The sequence below is a fragment of the Lolium perenne genome, chromosome 2 (assembly GCF_019359855.2).
Source record: "Lolium perenne isolate Kyuss_39 chromosome 2, Kyuss_2.0, whole genome shotgun sequence".
Classification (NCBI taxonomy): Eukaryota; Viridiplantae; Streptophyta; class Magnoliopsida; order Poales; family Poaceae; genus Lolium; species Lolium perenne.
The window spans coordinates 101479840-101496860 of NC_067245.2; the positions used below are offsets into that span (position 1 = coordinate 101479840).

The 17021-nt window shown below is 50.2% G+C and overlaps 53 non-coding genes and 1 pseudogene across 53 annotated transcripts; all 54 read left to right on the forward strand.

Annotated features, from left to right (window-relative positions):
- Positions 1-183: 183 nt before the first annotated feature.
- On the forward strand, positions 184-302 carry LOC139836245 (5S ribosomal RNA). Its single transcript, XR_011752943.1, has one exon. It is a non-coding gene; the product is annotated as a 5S ribosomal RNA (ribosomal RNA).
- Positions 303-490: 188 nt separating this feature from the next.
- On the forward strand, positions 491-609 carry LOC139837368 (5S ribosomal RNA). Its single transcript, XR_011753860.1, has one exon. It is a non-coding gene; the product is annotated as a 5S ribosomal RNA (ribosomal RNA).
- Positions 610-797: 188 nt separating this feature from the next.
- On the forward strand, positions 798-916 carry LOC139836642 (5S ribosomal RNA). The gene has a single exon (XR_011753346.1). It is a non-coding gene; the product is annotated as a 5S ribosomal RNA (ribosomal RNA).
- A 188-nt stretch (positions 917-1104) lies between these two features.
- LOC139836443 (5S ribosomal RNA) lies at positions 1105-1223 on the forward strand. The gene has a single exon (XR_011753146.1). It is a non-coding gene; the product is annotated as a 5S ribosomal RNA (ribosomal RNA).
- Positions 1224-1411: 188 nt separating this feature from the next.
- Positions 1412-1530, forward strand: LOC139836300 (5S ribosomal RNA). Its single transcript, XR_011752998.1, has one exon. It is a non-coding gene; the product is annotated as a 5S ribosomal RNA (ribosomal RNA).
- A 356-nt stretch (positions 1531-1886) lies between these two features.
- On the forward strand, positions 1887-2005 carry LOC139836772 (5S ribosomal RNA). The gene has a single exon (XR_011753484.1). It is a non-coding gene; the product is annotated as a 5S ribosomal RNA (ribosomal RNA).
- Positions 2006-2193: 188 nt separating this feature from the next.
- Positions 2194-2312, forward strand: LOC139836447 (5S ribosomal RNA). The gene has a single exon (XR_011753151.1). It is a non-coding gene; the product is annotated as a 5S ribosomal RNA (ribosomal RNA).
- Positions 2313-2500: 188 nt separating this feature from the next.
- Positions 2501-2619, forward strand: LOC139836231 (5S ribosomal RNA). Its single transcript, XR_011752929.1, has one exon. It is a non-coding gene; the product is annotated as a 5S ribosomal RNA (ribosomal RNA).
- A 356-nt stretch (positions 2620-2975) lies between these two features.
- Positions 2976-3094, forward strand: LOC139836646 (5S ribosomal RNA). The gene has a single exon (XR_011753350.1). It is a non-coding gene; the product is annotated as a 5S ribosomal RNA (ribosomal RNA).
- A 188-nt stretch (positions 3095-3282) lies between these two features.
- On the forward strand, positions 3283-3401 carry LOC139837390 (5S ribosomal RNA). Its single transcript, XR_011753883.1, has one exon. It is a non-coding gene; the product is annotated as a 5S ribosomal RNA (ribosomal RNA).
- A 188-nt stretch (positions 3402-3589) lies between these two features.
- On the forward strand, positions 3590-3708 carry LOC139836257 (5S ribosomal RNA). Its single transcript, XR_011752955.1, has one exon. It is a non-coding gene; the product is annotated as a 5S ribosomal RNA (ribosomal RNA).
- A 186-nt stretch (positions 3709-3894) lies between these two features.
- On the forward strand, positions 3895-4013 carry LOC139837397 (5S ribosomal RNA). The gene has a single exon (XR_011753890.1). It is a non-coding gene; the product is annotated as a 5S ribosomal RNA (ribosomal RNA).
- A 188-nt stretch (positions 4014-4201) lies between these two features.
- On the forward strand, positions 4202-4319 carry LOC139836714 (5S ribosomal RNA). The gene has a single exon (XR_011753426.1). It is a non-coding gene; the product is annotated as a 5S ribosomal RNA (ribosomal RNA).
- Positions 4320-4507: 188 nt separating this feature from the next.
- On the forward strand, positions 4508-4626 carry LOC139836779 (5S ribosomal RNA). The gene has a single exon (XR_011753491.1). It is a non-coding gene; the product is annotated as a 5S ribosomal RNA (ribosomal RNA).
- A 188-nt stretch (positions 4627-4814) lies between these two features.
- LOC139837391 (5S ribosomal RNA) lies at positions 4815-4933 on the forward strand. Its single transcript, XR_011753884.1, has one exon. It is a non-coding gene; the product is annotated as a 5S ribosomal RNA (ribosomal RNA).
- A 188-nt stretch (positions 4934-5121) lies between these two features.
- On the forward strand, positions 5122-5240 carry LOC139837399 (5S ribosomal RNA). Its single transcript, XR_011753892.1, has one exon. It is a non-coding gene; the product is annotated as a 5S ribosomal RNA (ribosomal RNA).
- Positions 5241-5429: 189 nt separating this feature from the next.
- LOC139836710 (5S ribosomal RNA) lies at positions 5430-5547 on the forward strand. Its single transcript, XR_011753422.1, has one exon. It is a non-coding gene; the product is annotated as a 5S ribosomal RNA (ribosomal RNA).
- Positions 5548-5735: 188 nt separating this feature from the next.
- Positions 5736-5854, forward strand: LOC139836713 (5S ribosomal RNA). Its single transcript, XR_011753425.1, has one exon. It is a non-coding gene; the product is annotated as a 5S ribosomal RNA (ribosomal RNA).
- A 188-nt stretch (positions 5855-6042) lies between these two features.
- LOC139836339 (5S ribosomal RNA) lies at positions 6043-6160 on the forward strand. Its single transcript, XR_011753037.1, has one exon. It is a non-coding gene; the product is annotated as a 5S ribosomal RNA (ribosomal RNA).
- A 186-nt stretch (positions 6161-6346) lies between these two features.
- On the forward strand, positions 6347-6465 carry LOC139837136 (5S ribosomal RNA; annotated as a pseudogene).
- Positions 6466-6653: 188 nt separating this feature from the next.
- LOC139836784 (5S ribosomal RNA) lies at positions 6654-6772 on the forward strand. Its single transcript, XR_011753499.1, has one exon. It is a non-coding gene; the product is annotated as a 5S ribosomal RNA (ribosomal RNA).
- Positions 6773-6959: 187 nt separating this feature from the next.
- On the forward strand, positions 6960-7076 carry LOC139836502 (5S ribosomal RNA). Its single transcript, XR_011753206.1, has one exon. It is a non-coding gene; the product is annotated as a 5S ribosomal RNA (ribosomal RNA).
- A 187-nt stretch (positions 7077-7263) lies between these two features.
- LOC139837392 (5S ribosomal RNA) lies at positions 7264-7382 on the forward strand. The gene has a single exon (XR_011753885.1). It is a non-coding gene; the product is annotated as a 5S ribosomal RNA (ribosomal RNA).
- Positions 7383-7569: 187 nt separating this feature from the next.
- Positions 7570-7687, forward strand: LOC139836527 (5S ribosomal RNA). The gene has a single exon (XR_011753232.1). It is a non-coding gene; the product is annotated as a 5S ribosomal RNA (ribosomal RNA).
- Positions 7688-7875: 188 nt separating this feature from the next.
- Positions 7876-7994, forward strand: LOC139836214 (5S ribosomal RNA). The gene has a single exon (XR_011752912.1). It is a non-coding gene; the product is annotated as a 5S ribosomal RNA (ribosomal RNA).
- Positions 7995-8182: 188 nt separating this feature from the next.
- LOC139837369 (5S ribosomal RNA) lies at positions 8183-8301 on the forward strand. Its single transcript, XR_011753861.1, has one exon. It is a non-coding gene; the product is annotated as a 5S ribosomal RNA (ribosomal RNA).
- A 188-nt stretch (positions 8302-8489) lies between these two features.
- LOC139836791 (5S ribosomal RNA) lies at positions 8490-8608 on the forward strand. Its single transcript, XR_011753506.1, has one exon. It is a non-coding gene; the product is annotated as a 5S ribosomal RNA (ribosomal RNA).
- Positions 8609-8795: 187 nt separating this feature from the next.
- On the forward strand, positions 8796-8914 carry LOC139836241 (5S ribosomal RNA). The gene has a single exon (XR_011752939.1). It is a non-coding gene; the product is annotated as a 5S ribosomal RNA (ribosomal RNA).
- Positions 8915-9102: 188 nt separating this feature from the next.
- Positions 9103-9221, forward strand: LOC139836650 (5S ribosomal RNA). The gene has a single exon (XR_011753355.1). It is a non-coding gene; the product is annotated as a 5S ribosomal RNA (ribosomal RNA).
- Positions 9222-9409: 188 nt separating this feature from the next.
- On the forward strand, positions 9410-9528 carry LOC139837340 (5S ribosomal RNA). Its single transcript, XR_011753832.1, has one exon. It is a non-coding gene; the product is annotated as a 5S ribosomal RNA (ribosomal RNA).
- A 188-nt stretch (positions 9529-9716) lies between these two features.
- LOC139836836 (5S ribosomal RNA) lies at positions 9717-9833 on the forward strand. The gene has a single exon (XR_011753552.1). It is a non-coding gene; the product is annotated as a 5S ribosomal RNA (ribosomal RNA).
- Positions 9834-10020: 187 nt separating this feature from the next.
- On the forward strand, positions 10021-10139 carry LOC139836799 (5S ribosomal RNA). The gene has a single exon (XR_011753514.1). It is a non-coding gene; the product is annotated as a 5S ribosomal RNA (ribosomal RNA).
- Positions 10140-10329: 190 nt separating this feature from the next.
- LOC139837423 (5S ribosomal RNA) lies at positions 10330-10448 on the forward strand. The gene has a single exon (XR_011753916.1). It is a non-coding gene; the product is annotated as a 5S ribosomal RNA (ribosomal RNA).
- A 188-nt stretch (positions 10449-10636) lies between these two features.
- On the forward strand, positions 10637-10755 carry LOC139836803 (5S ribosomal RNA). Its single transcript, XR_011753519.1, has one exon. It is a non-coding gene; the product is annotated as a 5S ribosomal RNA (ribosomal RNA).
- Positions 10756-10943: 188 nt separating this feature from the next.
- On the forward strand, positions 10944-11062 carry LOC139836429 (5S ribosomal RNA). Its single transcript, XR_011753131.1, has one exon. It is a non-coding gene; the product is annotated as a 5S ribosomal RNA (ribosomal RNA).
- Positions 11063-11249: 187 nt separating this feature from the next.
- Positions 11250-11368, forward strand: LOC139837403 (5S ribosomal RNA). Its single transcript, XR_011753896.1, has one exon. It is a non-coding gene; the product is annotated as a 5S ribosomal RNA (ribosomal RNA).
- A 190-nt stretch (positions 11369-11558) lies between these two features.
- On the forward strand, positions 11559-11677 carry LOC139837264 (5S ribosomal RNA). Its single transcript, XR_011753755.1, has one exon. It is a non-coding gene; the product is annotated as a 5S ribosomal RNA (ribosomal RNA).
- A 188-nt stretch (positions 11678-11865) lies between these two features.
- LOC139837382 (5S ribosomal RNA) lies at positions 11866-11984 on the forward strand. Its single transcript, XR_011753875.1, has one exon. It is a non-coding gene; the product is annotated as a 5S ribosomal RNA (ribosomal RNA).
- Positions 11985-12172: 188 nt separating this feature from the next.
- On the forward strand, positions 12173-12291 carry LOC139836396 (5S ribosomal RNA). The gene has a single exon (XR_011753095.1). It is a non-coding gene; the product is annotated as a 5S ribosomal RNA (ribosomal RNA).
- A 188-nt stretch (positions 12292-12479) lies between these two features.
- On the forward strand, positions 12480-12596 carry LOC139836561 (5S ribosomal RNA). Its single transcript, XR_011753265.1, has one exon. It is a non-coding gene; the product is annotated as a 5S ribosomal RNA (ribosomal RNA).
- A 189-nt stretch (positions 12597-12785) lies between these two features.
- On the forward strand, positions 12786-12904 carry LOC139836812 (5S ribosomal RNA). Its single transcript, XR_011753528.1, has one exon. It is a non-coding gene; the product is annotated as a 5S ribosomal RNA (ribosomal RNA).
- A 189-nt stretch (positions 12905-13093) lies between these two features.
- LOC139836705 (5S ribosomal RNA) lies at positions 13094-13211 on the forward strand. Its single transcript, XR_011753417.1, has one exon. It is a non-coding gene; the product is annotated as a 5S ribosomal RNA (ribosomal RNA).
- A 189-nt stretch (positions 13212-13400) lies between these two features.
- Positions 13401-13519, forward strand: LOC139836383 (5S ribosomal RNA). The gene has a single exon (XR_011753081.1). It is a non-coding gene; the product is annotated as a 5S ribosomal RNA (ribosomal RNA).
- Positions 13520-13709: 190 nt separating this feature from the next.
- LOC139836668 (5S ribosomal RNA) lies at positions 13710-13828 on the forward strand. Its single transcript, XR_011753377.1, has one exon. It is a non-coding gene; the product is annotated as a 5S ribosomal RNA (ribosomal RNA).
- Positions 13829-14014: 186 nt separating this feature from the next.
- On the forward strand, positions 14015-14132 carry LOC139836723 (5S ribosomal RNA). Its single transcript, XR_011753435.1, has one exon. It is a non-coding gene; the product is annotated as a 5S ribosomal RNA (ribosomal RNA).
- A 190-nt stretch (positions 14133-14322) lies between these two features.
- Positions 14323-14441, forward strand: LOC139836819 (5S ribosomal RNA). The gene has a single exon (XR_011753535.1). It is a non-coding gene; the product is annotated as a 5S ribosomal RNA (ribosomal RNA).
- A 189-nt stretch (positions 14442-14630) lies between these two features.
- On the forward strand, positions 14631-14749 carry LOC139837268 (5S ribosomal RNA). The gene has a single exon (XR_011753759.1). It is a non-coding gene; the product is annotated as a 5S ribosomal RNA (ribosomal RNA).
- A 188-nt stretch (positions 14750-14937) lies between these two features.
- LOC139836827 (5S ribosomal RNA) lies at positions 14938-15056 on the forward strand. Its single transcript, XR_011753543.1, has one exon. It is a non-coding gene; the product is annotated as a 5S ribosomal RNA (ribosomal RNA).
- A 189-nt stretch (positions 15057-15245) lies between these two features.
- LOC139836835 (5S ribosomal RNA) lies at positions 15246-15364 on the forward strand. Its single transcript, XR_011753551.1, has one exon. It is a non-coding gene; the product is annotated as a 5S ribosomal RNA (ribosomal RNA).
- A 187-nt stretch (positions 15365-15551) lies between these two features.
- Positions 15552-15670, forward strand: LOC139836840 (5S ribosomal RNA). The gene has a single exon (XR_011753556.1). It is a non-coding gene; the product is annotated as a 5S ribosomal RNA (ribosomal RNA).
- A 188-nt stretch (positions 15671-15858) lies between these two features.
- Positions 15859-15977, forward strand: LOC139836657 (5S ribosomal RNA). The gene has a single exon (XR_011753363.1). It is a non-coding gene; the product is annotated as a 5S ribosomal RNA (ribosomal RNA).
- A 187-nt stretch (positions 15978-16164) lies between these two features.
- On the forward strand, positions 16165-16282 carry LOC139836423 (5S ribosomal RNA). The gene has a single exon (XR_011753125.1). It is a non-coding gene; the product is annotated as a 5S ribosomal RNA (ribosomal RNA).
- Positions 16283-16472: 190 nt separating this feature from the next.
- Positions 16473-16591, forward strand: LOC139836551 (5S ribosomal RNA). The gene has a single exon (XR_011753256.1). It is a non-coding gene; the product is annotated as a 5S ribosomal RNA (ribosomal RNA).
- A 186-nt stretch (positions 16592-16777) lies between these two features.
- LOC139836847 (5S ribosomal RNA) lies at positions 16778-16896 on the forward strand. The gene has a single exon (XR_011753563.1). It is a non-coding gene; the product is annotated as a 5S ribosomal RNA (ribosomal RNA).
- Positions 16897-17021: the final 125 nt, after the last annotated feature.

A 17021-nucleotide genomic window follows, 5' to 3' on the forward strand; every position in this document is an offset into this window, starting at 1 on the left:
TTTTGCGTCACGCGGCGACATTCATGGTGAAGTTAGGACGATATTTTTATGCGGGCACTCATGCTCGGCTATTGGTGATGGGAAACGGTGGTGCGGATGAAAAAGAGGATGGACATGGTACAAAATAGAGCAGACAAAGAGCGGGAGGAGCAAGCATAAGGGAAAATGAGTGCATAACATGTCGGATGCGATCATACCAGCACTAAAGCACCGGATCCCATTAGAACTCCGAAGTTAAGCGTGCTTGGGCGAGAGTAGTACTAGGATGGGTGACCTCCTGGAAAGTCCTCGTGTTGCATCCCTCCTTTTTTGCGTCACGCGGCGACATTCATGGTGAAGTTAGGACGATATTTTTTTGCGGGCACTCGTGCTCGGCTATTGGTGATGGGAAACGGTGGTGCGGATGAAAAAGAGGATGGACATGGTACAAAATAGAGCAGACAAAGAGCGGGAGGAGCAAGCATAAGGGAAAATGAGTGCATAACATGTCTGATGCGATCATACCAGCACTAAAGCACCGGATCCCATCAGAACTCCGAAGTTAAGCGTGCTTGGGCGAGAGTAGTACTAGGATGGGTGACCTCCTGGGAAGTCCTCGTGTTGCATCCCTCCTTTTTTGCGTCACGCGGCGACATTCATGGTGAAGTTAGGACGATATTGTTTTGCGGGCACTCGTGCTCGGCTATTGGTGATGGGAAACGGTGGTGCGGATGAAAAAGAGGATGGACATGGTACAAAATAGAGCAGACAAAGAGCGGGAGGAGCAAGCATAAGGGAAAATGAGTGCATAACATGTCGGATGCGATCATACCAGCACTAAAGCAACAGATCCCATCAGAACTTCGAAGTTAAGCGTGCTTGGGCGAGAGTAGTACTAGGATGGGTGACCTCCTAGGAAGTCCTCGTGTTGCATCCCTCCGTTTTTGCGTCACGCGGCGACATTCATGGTGAAGTTAGGACGATATTTTTTTGCGGGCACTCGTGCTCGGCCATTGGTGATGGGAAACGGTGGTGCGGATGAAAAAGAGGATGGACATGGTACAAAATAGAGCAGACAAAGAGCGGGGGGAGCAAGCATAAGGGAAAATGAGTGCATAACATGTCGGATGCGATCATACCAGCACTAAAGCATCGGATCCCATCAGAACTCCGAAGTTAAGCGTGCTTGGGCGAGAGTAGTACTAGGATTGGTGACCTCCTGGGAAGTCCTCGTGTTGCATCCCTCCTTTTTTGCGTCACGCGGCGACCTTCATGGTGAAGTTAGGACGATATTTTTTTGCGCGCACTCGTGCTCGGCTATTGGTGATGGGAAACGGTGATGCGGATGAAAAAGAGGATGGGCATGGTACAAAATAGAGCAGACAAAGAGCGGGAGGACCAAGCATAAGGGAAAATGAGTGCATAACATGTCGGATGCGATCATACCAGCACTAAAGCACCGGATCCCATCAGAACTCCAAAGTTAAGCGTGCTTGGGCGAGAGTAGTACTAGGATGGGTGACCTCCTGGGAAGTCCTCGTGTTGTATCCCTCCTTTTTTGCGTCACGCGGCGACATTCATGGTGAAGTTAGGACGATATTTTTTTGCGGGCACTCGTTTTTGGCTATTGGTGATGGGAAACGGTGGTGCGGATGAAAAAGAGGATGGACATGGAGTACTAGGATGGGTGACCTCCTGGGAAGTCCTCGTGTTGCATCCCTCCTTTTTGCGTCACGCGGCGACATTCATGGTGAAGTTAGGACGATATTTTTTTGCGGGCACTCGTGCTCGGCTATTGGTGATGGGAAACGGTGGTGCGGATGAAAAAGAGGATGGACATGGTACAAAATAGAGCAGACAAAGAGCGGGAGGAGCAAGCATAAGGGAAAATGAGTGCATAACATGTCGGATGCGATCATACCAGCACTAAAGCACCGGATCCCATCAGAACTCCGAAGTTAAGCGTGCTTGGGCGAGAGTAGTACTAGGATGGGTGACCTCCTGGGAAGTCCTCGTGTTGCATCCCTCCTTTTTTGCGTCACGCGGCGACATTCATGGTGAAGTTAGGACGATATTTTTTTGCGGGCACTCGTGCTCGGCTATTGGTGATGGGAAACGGTGGTGCGGATGAAAAAGAGGATGGACATGGTACAAAATAGAGCAGACAAAGAGCGGGAGGAGCAAGCATAAGGGAAAATGAGTGCATAACATGTCGGATGCGATCATACCAGCACTAAAGCACCGGATCCCATCAGAAATCCGAAGTTAAGTATGCTTGGGCGAGAGTAGTACTAGGATGGGTGACCTCCTGGGAAGTCCTCGTGTTGCATCCCTCCTTTTTTGCGTCACGCGGCGACATTCATGGTGAAGTTAGGACGATATTTTTTTGCGGGCACTCGTGCTCGGCTATTGGTGATGGGAAACGGTGGTGCGGATGAAAAAGAGGATGGACATGGTACAAAATAGAGCAGACAAAGAGCGGGAGGAGCAAGCATAAGGGAAAATGTGTGCATAACATGTCGGATGCGATCATACCAGCACTAAAGCACCGGATCCCATCAGAACTCCGAAGTTAAGCGTGCTTGGGCGAGAGTAGTACTAGGATGGGTGACCTCACAGGAAGTCCTCGTGTTGCATCCCTCCTTTTTTGCGTCACGCGGCGACATTCATGGTGAAGTTAGGACGATATTTTTTTGCGGGCACTCGTGCTCGGCTATTGGTGATGGGAAACGGTGGTGCGGATGAAAAAGATGATGGACATGGAGTACTAGGATGGGTGACCTCCTGGGAAGTCCTCGTGTTGCATCCCTCCTTTTTGCGTCACGCGGCGACATTCATGGTGAAGTTAGGACGATATTTTTTTGCGGGCACTCGTGCTCGGCCATTGGTGATGGGAAACGGTGGTGCGGATGAAAAAGAGGATGGACATGGTACAAAATAGAGCAGACAAAGAGCGGGAGGAGCCAGCATAAGGGAAAATGAGTGCATAACATGTTGGATGCGATCATACCAGCACTAAAGCACCGGATCCCATCAGAACTCCGAAGTTAAGCGTGCTTGGGCGAGAGTAGTACTAGGATGGGTGACCTCCAATCAAGTCCTCGTGTTGCATCCCTCCTTTTTTGCGTCACGCGGCGATATTCATGGTGAAGTTAGGACGATATTTTTTTGCGGGCACTCGTGCTCGGCTATTGGTGATGGGAAACGGTGGTGCGGATGAAAAAGAGGATGGACATGGTACAAAATAGAGCAGACAAAGAGCGGGAGGAGCAAGTATAAGGGTAAATGAGTGCATAACATGTTGGATGCGATCATACCAGCACTAAAGCACCGGATCCCATCAGAACTCCAAAGTTAAGCGTGCTTGGGCGAGAGTAGTACTAGGATGGGTGACCTCCTGGGAAGTCCTCGTGTTGCATCCCTCCTTTTTTGCGTCACGCGGCGACATTCATGGTGAAGTTAGGACGATATTTTTTTGCGGGCACTCGTGCTCGGCTATTGGTGATGGGAAACGATGGTGCGGATGAAAAAGAGGATGGACATGGTACAAAATAGAGCAGACAAAGAGCGGGAGGAGCAAGCATAAGGGAAAATGAGTGCATAACATGTCGGATGCGATCATACCAGCACTAAAGCACCGGATCCCATCAGAACTCCGAAGTTAAGCGTGCTTGGGCGAGAGTAGTACTAGGATGGGTGACCTCACTGGAAGTCCTCGTGTTGCATCCCTCCTTTTTGCGTCACGCGGCGACATTCATGGTGAAGTTAGGACGATATTTTTTGCGGGCACTCGTGCTCGGCTATTGGTGATGGGAAACGGTGGTGCGGATGAAAAAGAAGATGGACATGGTACAAAATAGAGCAGACAAAGAGCGGGAGGAGCAAGCATAAGGGAAAATGAGTGCATAACATGTCGGATGCGATCATACCAGCACTAAAGCACCGGATCCCATCAGAACTCCGAAGTTAAGCGTGCTTGGGCGAGAGTAGTACTAGGATGGGTGACCTCCTGGGAAGTCCTCGTGTTGTATCCCTCCTTTTTTGCGTCACGCGGCGACATTCATGGTGAAGTTAGGACGATATTTTTTTGCGGGCACTCGTGCTCGGCTATTGGTGATGGGAAACGGAGGTGCGGATGAAAAAGAGGATGGACATGGTACAAAATAGAGCAGACAAAGAGCGGGAGGAGCAAGCATAAGGGAAAATGAGTGCATAACATGTCGGATGCGATCATACCAAGACTCAAGCACCGGATCCCATCGAACTCCGAAGTTAAGCGTGCTTGGGCGAGAGTAGTACTAGGATGGGTGACCTCCTGGGAAGTCCTCGTGTTGCATCCCTCCTTTTTTGCGTCACGCGGCGACATTCATGGTGAAGTTAGGACGAGCATCTTGGGCGGGCACTCGTGCTCGGCCATTGGTGATGGGAAACGGGGGTGCGGATGGAAAAGAGGATGGACAGGGTACAAAATAGAAGCGACAAAGAGCGGGAGGAGCAAGCATAAGGGAAAATGAGTGCATAACATGTTGGATGCGATCATACCAGCACTAAAGCACCGGATCCCATCAGAACTCCGAAGTTAAGCGTGCTTGGGCGAGAGTAGTACTAGGATGGGTGACCTCCTGGGAAGTCCTCGTGTTGCATCCCTCCTTTTTTGCGTCACGCGGCGACATTCATGGTGAAGTTAGGACGATATTTTTTTGCGGGCACTCGTGCTCGGCTATTGGTGATGGGAAACGGTGGTGCGGATGAAAAAGAGGATGGACATGGTACAAAATAGAGCAGACAAAGAGCGGGAGGAGCAAGTATAAGGGTAAATGAGTGCATAACATGTTGGATGCGATCATACCAGCACTAAAGCACCGGATCCCATCAGAACTCCAAAGTTAAGCGTGCTTGGGCGAGAGTAGTACTAGGATGGGTGACCTCCTGGGAAGTCCTCGTGTTGCATCCCTCCTTTTTTGCGTCACGCGGCGACATTCATGGTGAAGTTAGGACGATATTTTTTTGCGGGCACTCGTGCTCGGCTATTGGTGATGGGAAACGATGGTGCGGATGAAAAAGAGGATGGACATGGTACAAAATAGAGCAGACAAAGAGCGGGAGGAGCAAGCATAAGGGAAAATGAGTGCATAACATGTCGGATGCGATCATACCAGCACTAAAGCACCGGATCCCATCAGAACTCCGAAGTTAAGCGTGCTTGGGCGAGAGTAGTACTAGGATGGGTGACCTCCTGGGAAGTCCTCGTGTTGTATCCCCCCTTTTTTGCGTCACGCGGCGACATTCATGGTGAAGTTAGGACGATATTTTTTTGCGGGCACTCGTGCTCGGCTATTGGTGATGGGAAACGGTGGTGCGGATGAAAAAGAAGATGGACATGGTACAAAATAGAAGCGGACAAAGAGCGGGAGGAGCAAGCATAAGGGAAAATGAGTGCATAACATGTCGGATGCGATCATACCGGCACTAAAGCACCGGATCCCATCGAAATCCGAAGTTAAGCGTGCTTGGGCGAGAGTAGTACTAGGATGGGTGACCGCCCGGGAAGTCTTCGTGTTGCATCCCGCCTTTTTTGCGTCACGCGGCGACATTCATGGTGAAGTTAGGACGATATTTTTTTGCGGGCACTCGTGCTCGGCTATTGGTGATGGGAAACGGTGGTGCGGATGAAAAAGAGGATGGACATGGTACAAAATAGAGCAGACAAAGAGCGGGAGGAGCAAGCATAAGGGAAAATGAGTGCATAACATGTCGGATGCGATCATACCAAAGATCAAGCACCGGATCCCATCAGAACTCCGAAGTTAAGCGTGCTTGGGCGAGAGTAGTACTAGGATGGGTGACCTCCTGGGAAGTCCTCGTGTTGCATCCCTCCTATTTTGCGTCACGCGGCGACATTCATGGTGAAGTTAGGACGATATTTTTTTGCGGGCACTCGTGCTCGGCTATTGGTGATGGGAAACGATGGTGCGGATGAAAAAGAGGATGGACATGGTACAAAATAGAGCAGACAAAGAGCGGGAGGAGCAAGCATAAGGGAAAATGAGTGCATAACATGTCGGATGCGATCATACCAGCACTAAAGCACCGGATCCCATCAGAACTCCGAAGTTAAGCGTGCTTGGGCGAGAGTAGTACTAGGATGGGTGACCTCTGGGAAGTCCTCGTGTTGCATCCCTCCTTTTTGCGTCACGCGGCTACATTCTTGGTGATGTTAGGACGATATTTTTTGCGGGCACTCGTGCTCGGCTATTGGTGATGGGAAACGGTGGTGCGGATGAAAAAGAAGATGGACATGGTACAAAATAGAGCAGACAAAGAGCGGGAGGAGCAAGCATAAGGGAAAATGAGTGCATAACATGTCGTATGCGATCTTTCGAGGTCTATAGAACCGGTTGCCATCAGAAATCCGAAGTTAAGCGTGCTTGGGCGAGAGTAGTACTAGGATGGGTGACCTCCTGGGAAGTCCTCGTGTTGCATCCCTCCTTTTTTGCGTCACGCGACGACATTCATGGTGAAGTTAGGACGATATTTTTTTGCGGGCACTCGTGCTCGGCTATTGGTGATGGGAAACGGTGGTGCGGATGAAAAAGAGGATGGACATGGTACAAAATAGAGCAGACAAAGAGCGGGAGGAGCAAGCATAAGGGAAAATGAGTGCATAACATGTCGGATGCGATCATACCAGCACTAAAGCACCGGATCCCATCAGAACTCCGAAGTTAAGCGTGCTTGGGCGAGAGTAGTACTAGGATGGGTGACCTCCTGGGAAGTCCTCGTGTTGCATCCCTCCTTTTTGCGTCACGCGGCGACATTCATGGTGAAGTTAGGACGATATTTTTTTGCGGGCACTCGTGCTCGGCCATTGGTGATGGGAAACGGTGGTGCGGATGAAAAAGAGGATGGACATGGTACAAAATAGAGCAGACAAAGAGCGGGAGGAGCAAGCATAAGGGAAAATGAGTGCATAACATGTTGGATGCGATCATACCAGCACTAAAGCACCGGATCCCATCAGAACTCCGGTTAAGCGTGCTTGGGCGAGAGTAGTACTAGGATGGGTGACCTCCTGGGAAGTCCTCGTGTTGCATCCCTCATTTTTTGCGTCACGCGGCGACATTCATGGTGAAGTTAGGACGATATTTTTTGCGGGCACTCGTGCTCGGCTATTGGTGATGGGAAACGGTGGTGCGGATGAAAAAGAGGATGGACATGGTACAAAATAGAGCAGACAAAGAGCGGGAGGAGCAAGTATAAGGGTAAATGAGTGCATAACATGTTGGATGCGATCATACCAGCACTAAAGCACCGGATCCCATCAGAACTCCAAAGTTAAGCGTGCTTGGGCGAGAGTAGTACTAGGATGGGTGACCTCCTGGGAAGTCCTCGTGTTGCATCCCTCCTTTTTGCGTCACGCGGCGACATTCATGGTGAAGTTAGGACGATATTTTTTTGCGGGCACTCGTGCTCGGCTATTGGTGATGGGAAACGATGGTGCGGATGAAAAAGAGGATGGACATGGTACAAAATAGAGCAGACAAAGAGCGGGAGGAGCAAGCATAAGGGAAAATGAGTGCATAACATGTCGGATGCGATCATACCAGCACTAAAGCACCGGATCCCATCAGAACTCCGGGTTAAGCGTGCTTGGGCGAGAGTAGTACTAGGATGGGTGACCTCCTGGGAAGTCCTCGTGTTGCATCCCCCCTTTTTTGCGTCACGCGGCGACATTCATGGTGAAGTTAGGACGATATTTTTTTGCGGGCACTCGTGCTCGGCTATTGGTGATGGGAAACGGTGGTGCGGATGAAAAAGAAGATGGACATGGTACAAAATAGAGCAGACAAAGAGCGGGAGGAGCAAGCATAAGGGAAAATGAGTGCATAACATGTCGGATGCGATCATACCAGCACTAAAGCACCGGATCCCATCAGAAATCCGAAGTTAAGCGTGCTTGGGCGAGAGTAGTACTAGGATGGGTGACCTCCTGGGAAGTCCTCGTGTTGCATCCCTCCTTTTTTGCGTCACGCGGCGACATTCATGGTGAAGTTAGGACGATATTTTTTTGCGGGCACTCGTGCTCGGCTATTGGTGATGGGAAACGGTGGTGCGGATGAAAAAGAGGATGGACATGGTACAAAATAGAGCAGACAAAGAGCGGGAGGAGCAAGCATAAGGGAAAATGAGTGCATAAAATGTCGGATGCGATCATACTAGCACTAAAGCACCGGATCCCATCAGAACTCCGAAGTTAAGCGTGCTTGGGCGAGAGTAGTACTAGGATGGGTGACCTCCTGGGAAGTCCTCGTGTTGCATCCCTCCTTTTTTGCGTCACGCGGCGACATTCATGGTGAAGTTAGGACGATATTTTTTTGCGGGCACTCGTGCTCGGCCATTGGTGATGGGAAACGGTGGTGCGGATGAAAAAGAGGATGGACATGGTACAAAATAGAGCAGACAAAGAGCGGGAGGAGCCAGCATAAGGGAAAATGAGTGGATAACATGTTGGATGCGATCATACCAGCACTAAAGCACCGGATCCCATCAGAACTCCGAAGTTAAGCGTGCTTGGGCGAGAGTAGTACTAGGATGGGTGACCTCCTGGGAAGTCCTCGTGTTGCATCCCTCCTTTTTGCGTCACGCGGCGACATTCATGGTGAAGTTAGGACGATATTTTTTTGCGGGCACTCGTGCTCGGCTATTGGTGATGGGAAACGGTGGTGCGGATGAAAAAGAGGATGGACATGGTACAAAATAGAGCAGACAAAGAGCGGGAGGAGCAAGCATAAGGGAAAATGAGTGCATAAGATGTTGGATGCGATCATACCAGCACTAAAGCACCGGATCCCATCAGAACTCCTAAGTTAAGCGTGCTTGGGCGAGAGTAGTACTAGGATGGGTGACCTCCTGGGAAGTCCTCGTGTTGCATCCCTCCTTTTTTGCGTCACGCGGCGACATTCATGGTGAAGTTAGGACGATATTTTTATGCGGGCACTCGTGCTCGGCTATTGGTGATGGGAAACGGTGGTGCGGATGAAAAAGAGGATGGACATGGTACAAAATAGAGCAGACAAAGAGCGGGAGGAGCAAGCATAAGGGAAAATGAGTGCATAACATGTCGGATGCGATCATACAAGCACTAAAGCACCGGATCCTATCAGAACTCCGAAGTTAAGCATGCTTGGGCGAGAGTAGTACTAGGATGGGTGACCTCCTGGGAAGTCCTCGTGTTGCATCCCTCCTTTTTTGCGTCACGCGGCGACATTCATGGTGAAGTTAGGACAATATTTTTTTGCGGGCACTCGTGCTCGGCTATTGGTGATGGGAAACGGTGGTGCGGATGAAAAAGAGGATGGACATGGTACAAAATAGAGCAGACAAAGAGCGGGAGGAGCAAGCATAAGGGAAAATGAGTGCATAACATGTTGGATGCGATCATACCAGCACTAAAGCACCGGATCCCATCAGAACTCCGAAGTTAAGCGTGCTTGGGCGAGAGTAGTACTAGGATGGGTGACCTCCTGGGAAGTCCTTGTGTTGCATCCCTCCTTTTTTGCGTCACGCGGCGACATTCATGGTGAAGTTAGGACGATATTTTTTTGCGGGCACTCGTGCTCGGCTATTGGTGATGGGAAACGGTGGTGCGGATAAAAAAGAGGATGGACATGGTACAAAATAGAGCAGACAAAGAGCGGGAGGAGCAAGCATAAGGGAAAATGAGTGCATAACATGTCGGATGCGATCATACCAGCACTAAAGCACCGGATCCCATAAGAACTCCAGAGTTAAGCGTGCTTGCGAGAGTAGTACTAGGATGGGTGACCTCCTGGGAAGTCCTCGTGTTGCATCCCTCCTTTTTTGCGTCACGCGGCGACATTCATGGTGAAGTTAGGACGATATTTTTTTGCGGGCACTCGTGCTCGGCTATTGTGATGGGAAACGGTGGTGCGGATGAAAAAGAGGATGGACATGGTACAAAATAGAGCAGACAAAGAGCGGGAGGAGCAAGCATAAGGGAAAATGAGTGCATAACATGTCGGATGCGATCATACCAGCACTAAAGCACCGGATCCCATCAGAACTCCGAAGTTAAGCGTGCTTGGGCGAGAGTAGTACTAGGATGGGTGACCTCCTGGGAAGTCCTCGTGTTGCATCCCTCCTTTTTTGCGTCACGCGGCGACATTCATGGTGAAGTTAGGACGATATTTTTTTGCGGGCACTCGTGCTCGGCTATTGGTGATGGGAAACGGTGGTACGGATGAAAAAGAGGATGGACATGGTACAAAATAGAGAGCAGACAATGAGCGGGAGGAGCAAGCATAAGGGAAAATGAGTGCATAACATGTCGGATGCGATCATACCAGCACTAAAACACCGGATCCCATCAGAACTTCGAAGTTAAGCGTGCTTGGGCGAGAGTAGTACTAGGATGGGTGACCTCCTGGGAAGTCCTCGTGTTGCATCCCTCCTTTTTTGCGTCACGCGGCGACATTCATGGTGAAGTTAGGACGATATTTTTTTGCGGGCACTTGTGCTCGGCTATTGGTGATGGGAAACGGTGGTGCGGATGAAAAAGAGGATGGACATGGTACAAAATAGAGCAGACAAAGAGCGGGAGGAGCAAGCATAAGGGAAAATGAGTGCATAACATGTCGGATGCGATCATACCAGCACTAAAGCACCGGATCCCATCAGAACTCCGAAGTTAAGCGTGCTTGGGCGAGAGTAGTACTAGGATGGGTGACCTCCTGGGAAGTCCTCGTGTTGCATCCCTCCTTTTTTGCATCACGCGGCGACATTCATGGTGAAGTTAGGACGATATTTTTTTGCGGGCACTCGTGCTCGGCTATTGGTGATGGGAAACGGTGGTGCGGATGAAAAAGAGGATGGACATGGTACAAAATAGAGCAGACAAAGAGCGGGAGGAGCAAGCATAAGGGAAAATGAGTGCATAACATGTCGGATGCGATCATACCAGCACTAAAGCACCGGATCCCATGAGAACTCCGAAGTTAAGCGTGCTTGCGCGAGAGTAGTACTAGGATGGGTGACCTCCTGGGAAGTCCTCGTGTTGCATCCCTCCTTTTTTGCGTCACGCGGCGACATTCATGGTGAAGTTAGGACGATATTTTTTTGCGGGCACTCGTGCTCGGCTATTGTGATGGGAAACGGTGGTGCGGATGAAAAAGAGGATGGACATGGTACAAAATAGAGCAGACAAAGAGCGGGAGGAGCAAGCATAAGGGAAAATGAGTGCATAACAAGTCGGATGCGATCATACCAGCACTAAAGCACCGGATCCCATCAGAACTCCGAAGTTAAGCGTGCTTGGGCGAGAGTAGTATTAGGATGGGTGACCTCCTGGGAAGTCCTCGTGTTGCATCCCTCCTTTTTTGCGTCACGCGGCGACATTCATGGTGAAGTTAGGACGATATTTTTTTGCGGGCACTCGTGCTCGGCTATTGGTGATGGGAAACGGTGGTACGGATGAAAAAGAGGATGGACATGGTACAAAATAGAGAGCAGACAATGAGCGGGAGGAGCAAGCATAAGGGAAAATGAGTGCATAACATGTCGGATGCGATCATACCAGCACTAAAGCACCGGATCCCATCAGAACTCCGAAGTTAAGCGTGCTTGGGCGAGAGTAGTACTAGGATGGGTGACCACCTGGGAAGTCCTCGTGTTGCATCCCTCCTTTTTTGCGTCACGCGGCGACATTCATGGTGAAGTTAGGACGATATTTTTTTGCGGGCACTCATGCTCGGCTATTGGTGATGGGAAACGGTGGTGCGGATGAAAAAGAGGATGGACATGGTACAAAATAGGGCAGACAAAGAGCGGGAGGAGCAAGCATAAGGGAAAATGAGTGCATAACATGTCGGATGCGATCATACCAGCACTAAAGCACCGGATCCCATCAGAACTCCGAAGTTAAGCGTGCTTGGGCGAGAGTAGTACTAGGATGGATGACCTCCTGGGAAGTCCTCGTGTTGCATCCCTCCTTTTTTGCGTCACGCGGCGACATTCATGGTGAAGTTAGGACGATATTTTTTTGCGGGCACTCGTGCTCGGCTATTGGTGATGGGAAACGGTGGTGCGGATGAAAAAGAGGATGGACATGGTACAAAATAGAGCAGACAAAGAGCGGGAGGATCAAGCATAAGGGAAAATGAGTGCATAACATGTCGGATGCGATCATACCAGCACTAAAGCACCGGATCCCATCAGAACTCCGAAGTTAAGCGTGCTTGGGCGAGAGTAGTACTAGGATGGATGACCTCACAGGAAGTCCTCGTGTTGCATCCCTCCTATTTTGCGTCACGCGGCGACATTCATGGTGAAGTTAGGACGATATTTTTTTGCGGGCACTCGTGCTCGGCTATTGGTGATGGGAAACGGTGGTGCGGATGAAAAAGAGGATGGACATGGTACAAAATAGAGCAGACAAAGAGCGGGAGGAGCAAGCATAAGGGAAAATGAGTGCATAACATGTCGGATGCGATCATACCAGCACTAAAGCACCGGATCCCATCGAACTCCGAAGTTAAGCGTGCTTGGGCGAGAGTAGTACTAGGATGGGTGACCTCTGGGAAGTCCTCGTGTTGCATCCCTCCTTTTTTGCGTCACGCGGCGACATTCATGGTGAAGTTAGGACGATATTTTTTTGCGGGCACTCGTGCTCGGCTATTGGTGATGGGAAACGGTGGTGCGGATGAAAAAGAGGATGGACATGGTACAAAATAGAAGCGGACAAAGAGCGGGAGGAGCAAGCATAAGGGAAAATGAGTGCATAACATGTCGGATGCGATCATACCAGCACTAAAGCACCGGATCCCATCAGAACTCCGAAGTTAAGCGTGCTTGGGCGAGAGTAGTACTAGGATGGGTGACCTCCTGGGAAGTCCTCGTGTTGCATCCCTCCTTTTTTGCGTCACGCGGCGACATTCATGGTGAAGTTAGGACGGTATTTTTTTGCGGGCACTCGTGCTCGGCTATTGTGATGGGAAACGGTGGTGCGGATGAAAAAGAGGATGGACATGGTACAAAATAGAAGCGAGACAAAGAGCGGGAGGAGCAAGCATAAGGGAAAATGAGTGCATAACATGTCGGATGCGATCATACCAGCACTAAAGCACCGGATCCCATCGAACTCCGAAGATAAGCGTGCTTGGGCGAGAGTAGTACTAGGCTGGGGGCCCTCCTGGGAAGTCCTCGTGTTGCATCCCTCCTTTTTGCGTCACGCGGCGACATTCATGGTGAAGTTAGGACGATATTTTTTTGCGGGCACTCGTGCTCGGCTATTGGTGATGGGAAACGGTGGTGCGGATGAAAAAGAGGATGGACATGGTACAAAATAGAGAGCAGACAAAGAGCGGGAGGAGCAAGCATAAGGGAAAATGAGTGCATAACATGTCGGATGCGATCATACCAGCACTAAAGCACCGGATCCCATCAGAACTTCGAAGTTAAGCGTGCTTGGGTGAGAGTAGTACTAGGATGGGTGACCTCCTGGGAAGTCCTCGTGTTGCATCCCTCCTTTTTTGCGTCACGCGGCGACATTCATGGTGAAGTTAGGACGATATTTTTTTGCGGGCACTCGTGCTCGGCTATTGGTGATGGGAAACGGTGGTGCGGATGAAAAAGAGGATGTACATGGTACAAAATAGAAGCGAGACAAAGAGCGGGAGGAGCAAGCATAAGGGAAAATGAGTGCATAACATGTCGGATGCGATCATACCAGCACTAAAGCACCGGATCCCATCGAACTCCGAAGTTAAGCGTGCTTGGGCGAGAGTAGTACTAGGATGGGTGACCTCACTGGGAAGTCCTCGTGTTGCATCCCTCCTTTTTGCGTCACGCGGCGACATTCATGGTGAAGTTAGGACGATATTTTTTGCGGGCACTCGTGCTCGGCTATTGGTGATGGGAAACGGTGGTGCGGATGAAAAAGAGGATGGACATGGTACAAAATAGAGCAGACAAAGAGCGGGAGGAGCAAGCATAAGGGAAAATGAGTGCATAACATGTCGGATGCGATCATACCAGCACTAAAGCACCGGATCCCAGAGAACTCCGAAGTTAAGCGTGCTTGCGCGAGAGTAGTACTAGGATGGGTGACCTCCTGGGAAGTCCTCGTGTTGCATCCCTCCTTTTTTGCGTCACGCGGCGACATTCATGGTGAAGTTAGGACGATATTTTTTTGCGGGCACTCGTGCTCGGCTATTGGTGATGGGAAACGGTGGTGCGGATGAAAAAGAGGATGGACATGGTACAAAATAGAGAGCAGACAATGAGCGGGAGGAGCAAGCATAAGGGAAAATGAGTGCATAACATGTCGGATGCGATCATACCAGCACTAAAGCACCGGATCCCATCAGAACTCCGAAGTTAAGCGTGCTTGGGCGAGAGTAGTACTAGGATGGGTGACCTCCTGGGAAGTCCTCGTGTTGCATCCCTCCTTTTTTGCGTCACGCGGCGACATTCATGGTGAAGTTAGGACGATATTTTTTGCGGGCACTCGTGCTCGGCTATTGGTGATGGGAAACGGTGGTGCGGATGAAAAAGAGGATGGACATGGTACAAAATAGAGAGCAGACAATGAGCGGGAGGAGCAAGCATAAGGGAAAATGAGTGCATAACATGTCGGATGCGATCATACCAGCACTAAAGCACCGGATCCCATCAGAACTCCGAAGTTAAGCGTGCTTGGGCGAGAGTAGTACTAGGATGGGTGACCACCTGGGAAGTCCTCGTGTTGCATCCCTCCTTTTTTGCGTCACGCGGCGACATTCATGGTGAAGTTAGGACGATATTTTTTTGCGGGCACTCATGCTCGGCTATTGGTGATGGGAAACGGTGGTGCGGATGAAAAAGAGGATGGACATGGTACAAAATAGAGCAGACAAAGAGCGGGAGGAGCAAGCATAAGGGAAAATGAGTGCATAACATGTCGGATGCGATCATACCAGCACTAAAGCACCGGATCCCATCAGAACTCCGAAGTTAAGCGTGCTTGGGCGAGAGTAGTACTAGGATGGGTGACCTCCTGGGAAGTCCTCGTGTTGCATCCCTCCTTTTTTGCGTCACGCGGCGACATTCATGGTGAAGTTAGGACGATATTTTTTTGGGGGCACTCGTGCTCGGCTATTGGTGATGGGAAACGGTGGTGCGGATGAAAAAGAGGATGGACATGGTACAAAAAAAAAGCAGACAAAGAGCGGGAGGAGCAAGCATAAGGGAAAATGAGTGCATAACATGTCGGATGCGATCATACCAGCACTAAAGCACCGGATCCCATCAGAACTCCGAAGTTAAGCGTGCTTGGGCGAGAGTAGTACTAGGATGGGTGACCTCCTGGGAAGTCCTCGTGTTGCATCCCTCCTTTTTTGCGTCACGCGGCGACATTCATGGTGAAGTTAGGACGATATTTTTTGCGGGCACTCGTGCTCGGCTATTGGTGATGGGAAACGGTGGTGCGGATGAAAAAGAGGATGGACATGGTACAAAATAGAGCAGACAAAGAGCGGGAGGAGCAAGCATAAGGGAAAATGAGTGCATAACATGTCGGATGCGATCATACCAGCACTAAAGCACCGGATCCCATCAGAACTCCGAAGTTAAGCGTGCTTGGGCGAGAGTAGTACTAGGATGGGTGACCTCCTGGGAAGTCCTCGTGTTGCATCCCTCCTTTTTTGCATCACGCGGCGACATTCATGGTGAAGTTAGGACGATATTTTTTTGCGGGCACTCGTGCTCGGCTATTGGTGATGGGAAACGGTGGTGCGGATGAAAAAGAGGATGGACATGGTACAAAATAGAGCAGACAAAGAGCGGGAGGAGCAAGCATAAGGGAAAATGAGTGCATAACATGTTGGATGCGATCATACCAACACTAAAGCACCGGATCCCATGAGAACTCCGAAGTTAAGCGTGCTTGCGCGAGAGTAGTACTAGGATGGGTGACCTCCTGGGAAGTCCTCGTGTTGCATCCCTCCTTTTTTGCGTCACGCGGCGACATTCATGGTGAAGTTAGGACGATATTTTTTGCGGGCACTCGTGCTCGGCTATTGGTGATGGGAAATGGTGGTGCGGATGAAAAAGAGGATGGACATGGTACAAAATAGAGCAGACAAAGAGCGGGAGGAGCAAGCATAAGGGAAAATGAGTGCATAACATGTCGGATGCGATCATACCAGCACTAAAGCACCGGATCCCATCGAACTCCGAAGTTAAGCGTGCTTGGGCGAGAGTAGTACTAGGATGGGTGACCTCCTAGGAAGTCCTCGTGTTGCATCCCTCCTTTTTTGCGTCACGCGGCGACATTCATGGTGAAGTTAGGACGATATTTTTTTGCGGGCACTCGTGCTCGGCTATTGGTGATGGGAAACGGTGGTGCGGATGAAAAAGAGGATGGACATGGTACAAAATAGAGAGCAGACAATGAGCGGGAGGAGCAAGCATAAGGGAAAATGAGTGCATAACATGTCGGATGCGATCATACCAGCACTAAAGCACCGGATCCCAACAGAACTCAGAAGATAAGCGTGCTTGGGCGAGAGTAGTACTAGGATGGGTGACCTCGTGGGAAGTCCTCGTGTTGCATCCCTCCTTTTGCGTCACGCGGCGACATTCATTGAGAAGTTAGGACGATATTTTTATGCGGGCACTCATGCTCGGCTATTGGTGATGGGAAACGGTGGTGCGGATGAAAAAGAGGATGGACATGGTACAAAATAGAGCAGACAAAGAGCGGGAGGAGCAAGCATAAGGGAAAATGAGTGCATAACATGTCGGATGCGATCATACCAGCACTAAAGCACCGGATCCCATCAGAACTCCGAAGTTAAGCGTGCTTGGGCGAGAGTAGTACTAGGATGGGTGACCTCCTGGGAAGTCCTCGTGTTGCATCCCTCCTTTTTTGCGTCACGCGGCGACATTCATGGTGAAGTTAGGACGATATTTTTTTGCGGGCACTCGTGCTCGGCTATTGGTGATGGGAAACGGTGGTGCGGATGAAAAAGAGGATGGACATGGTA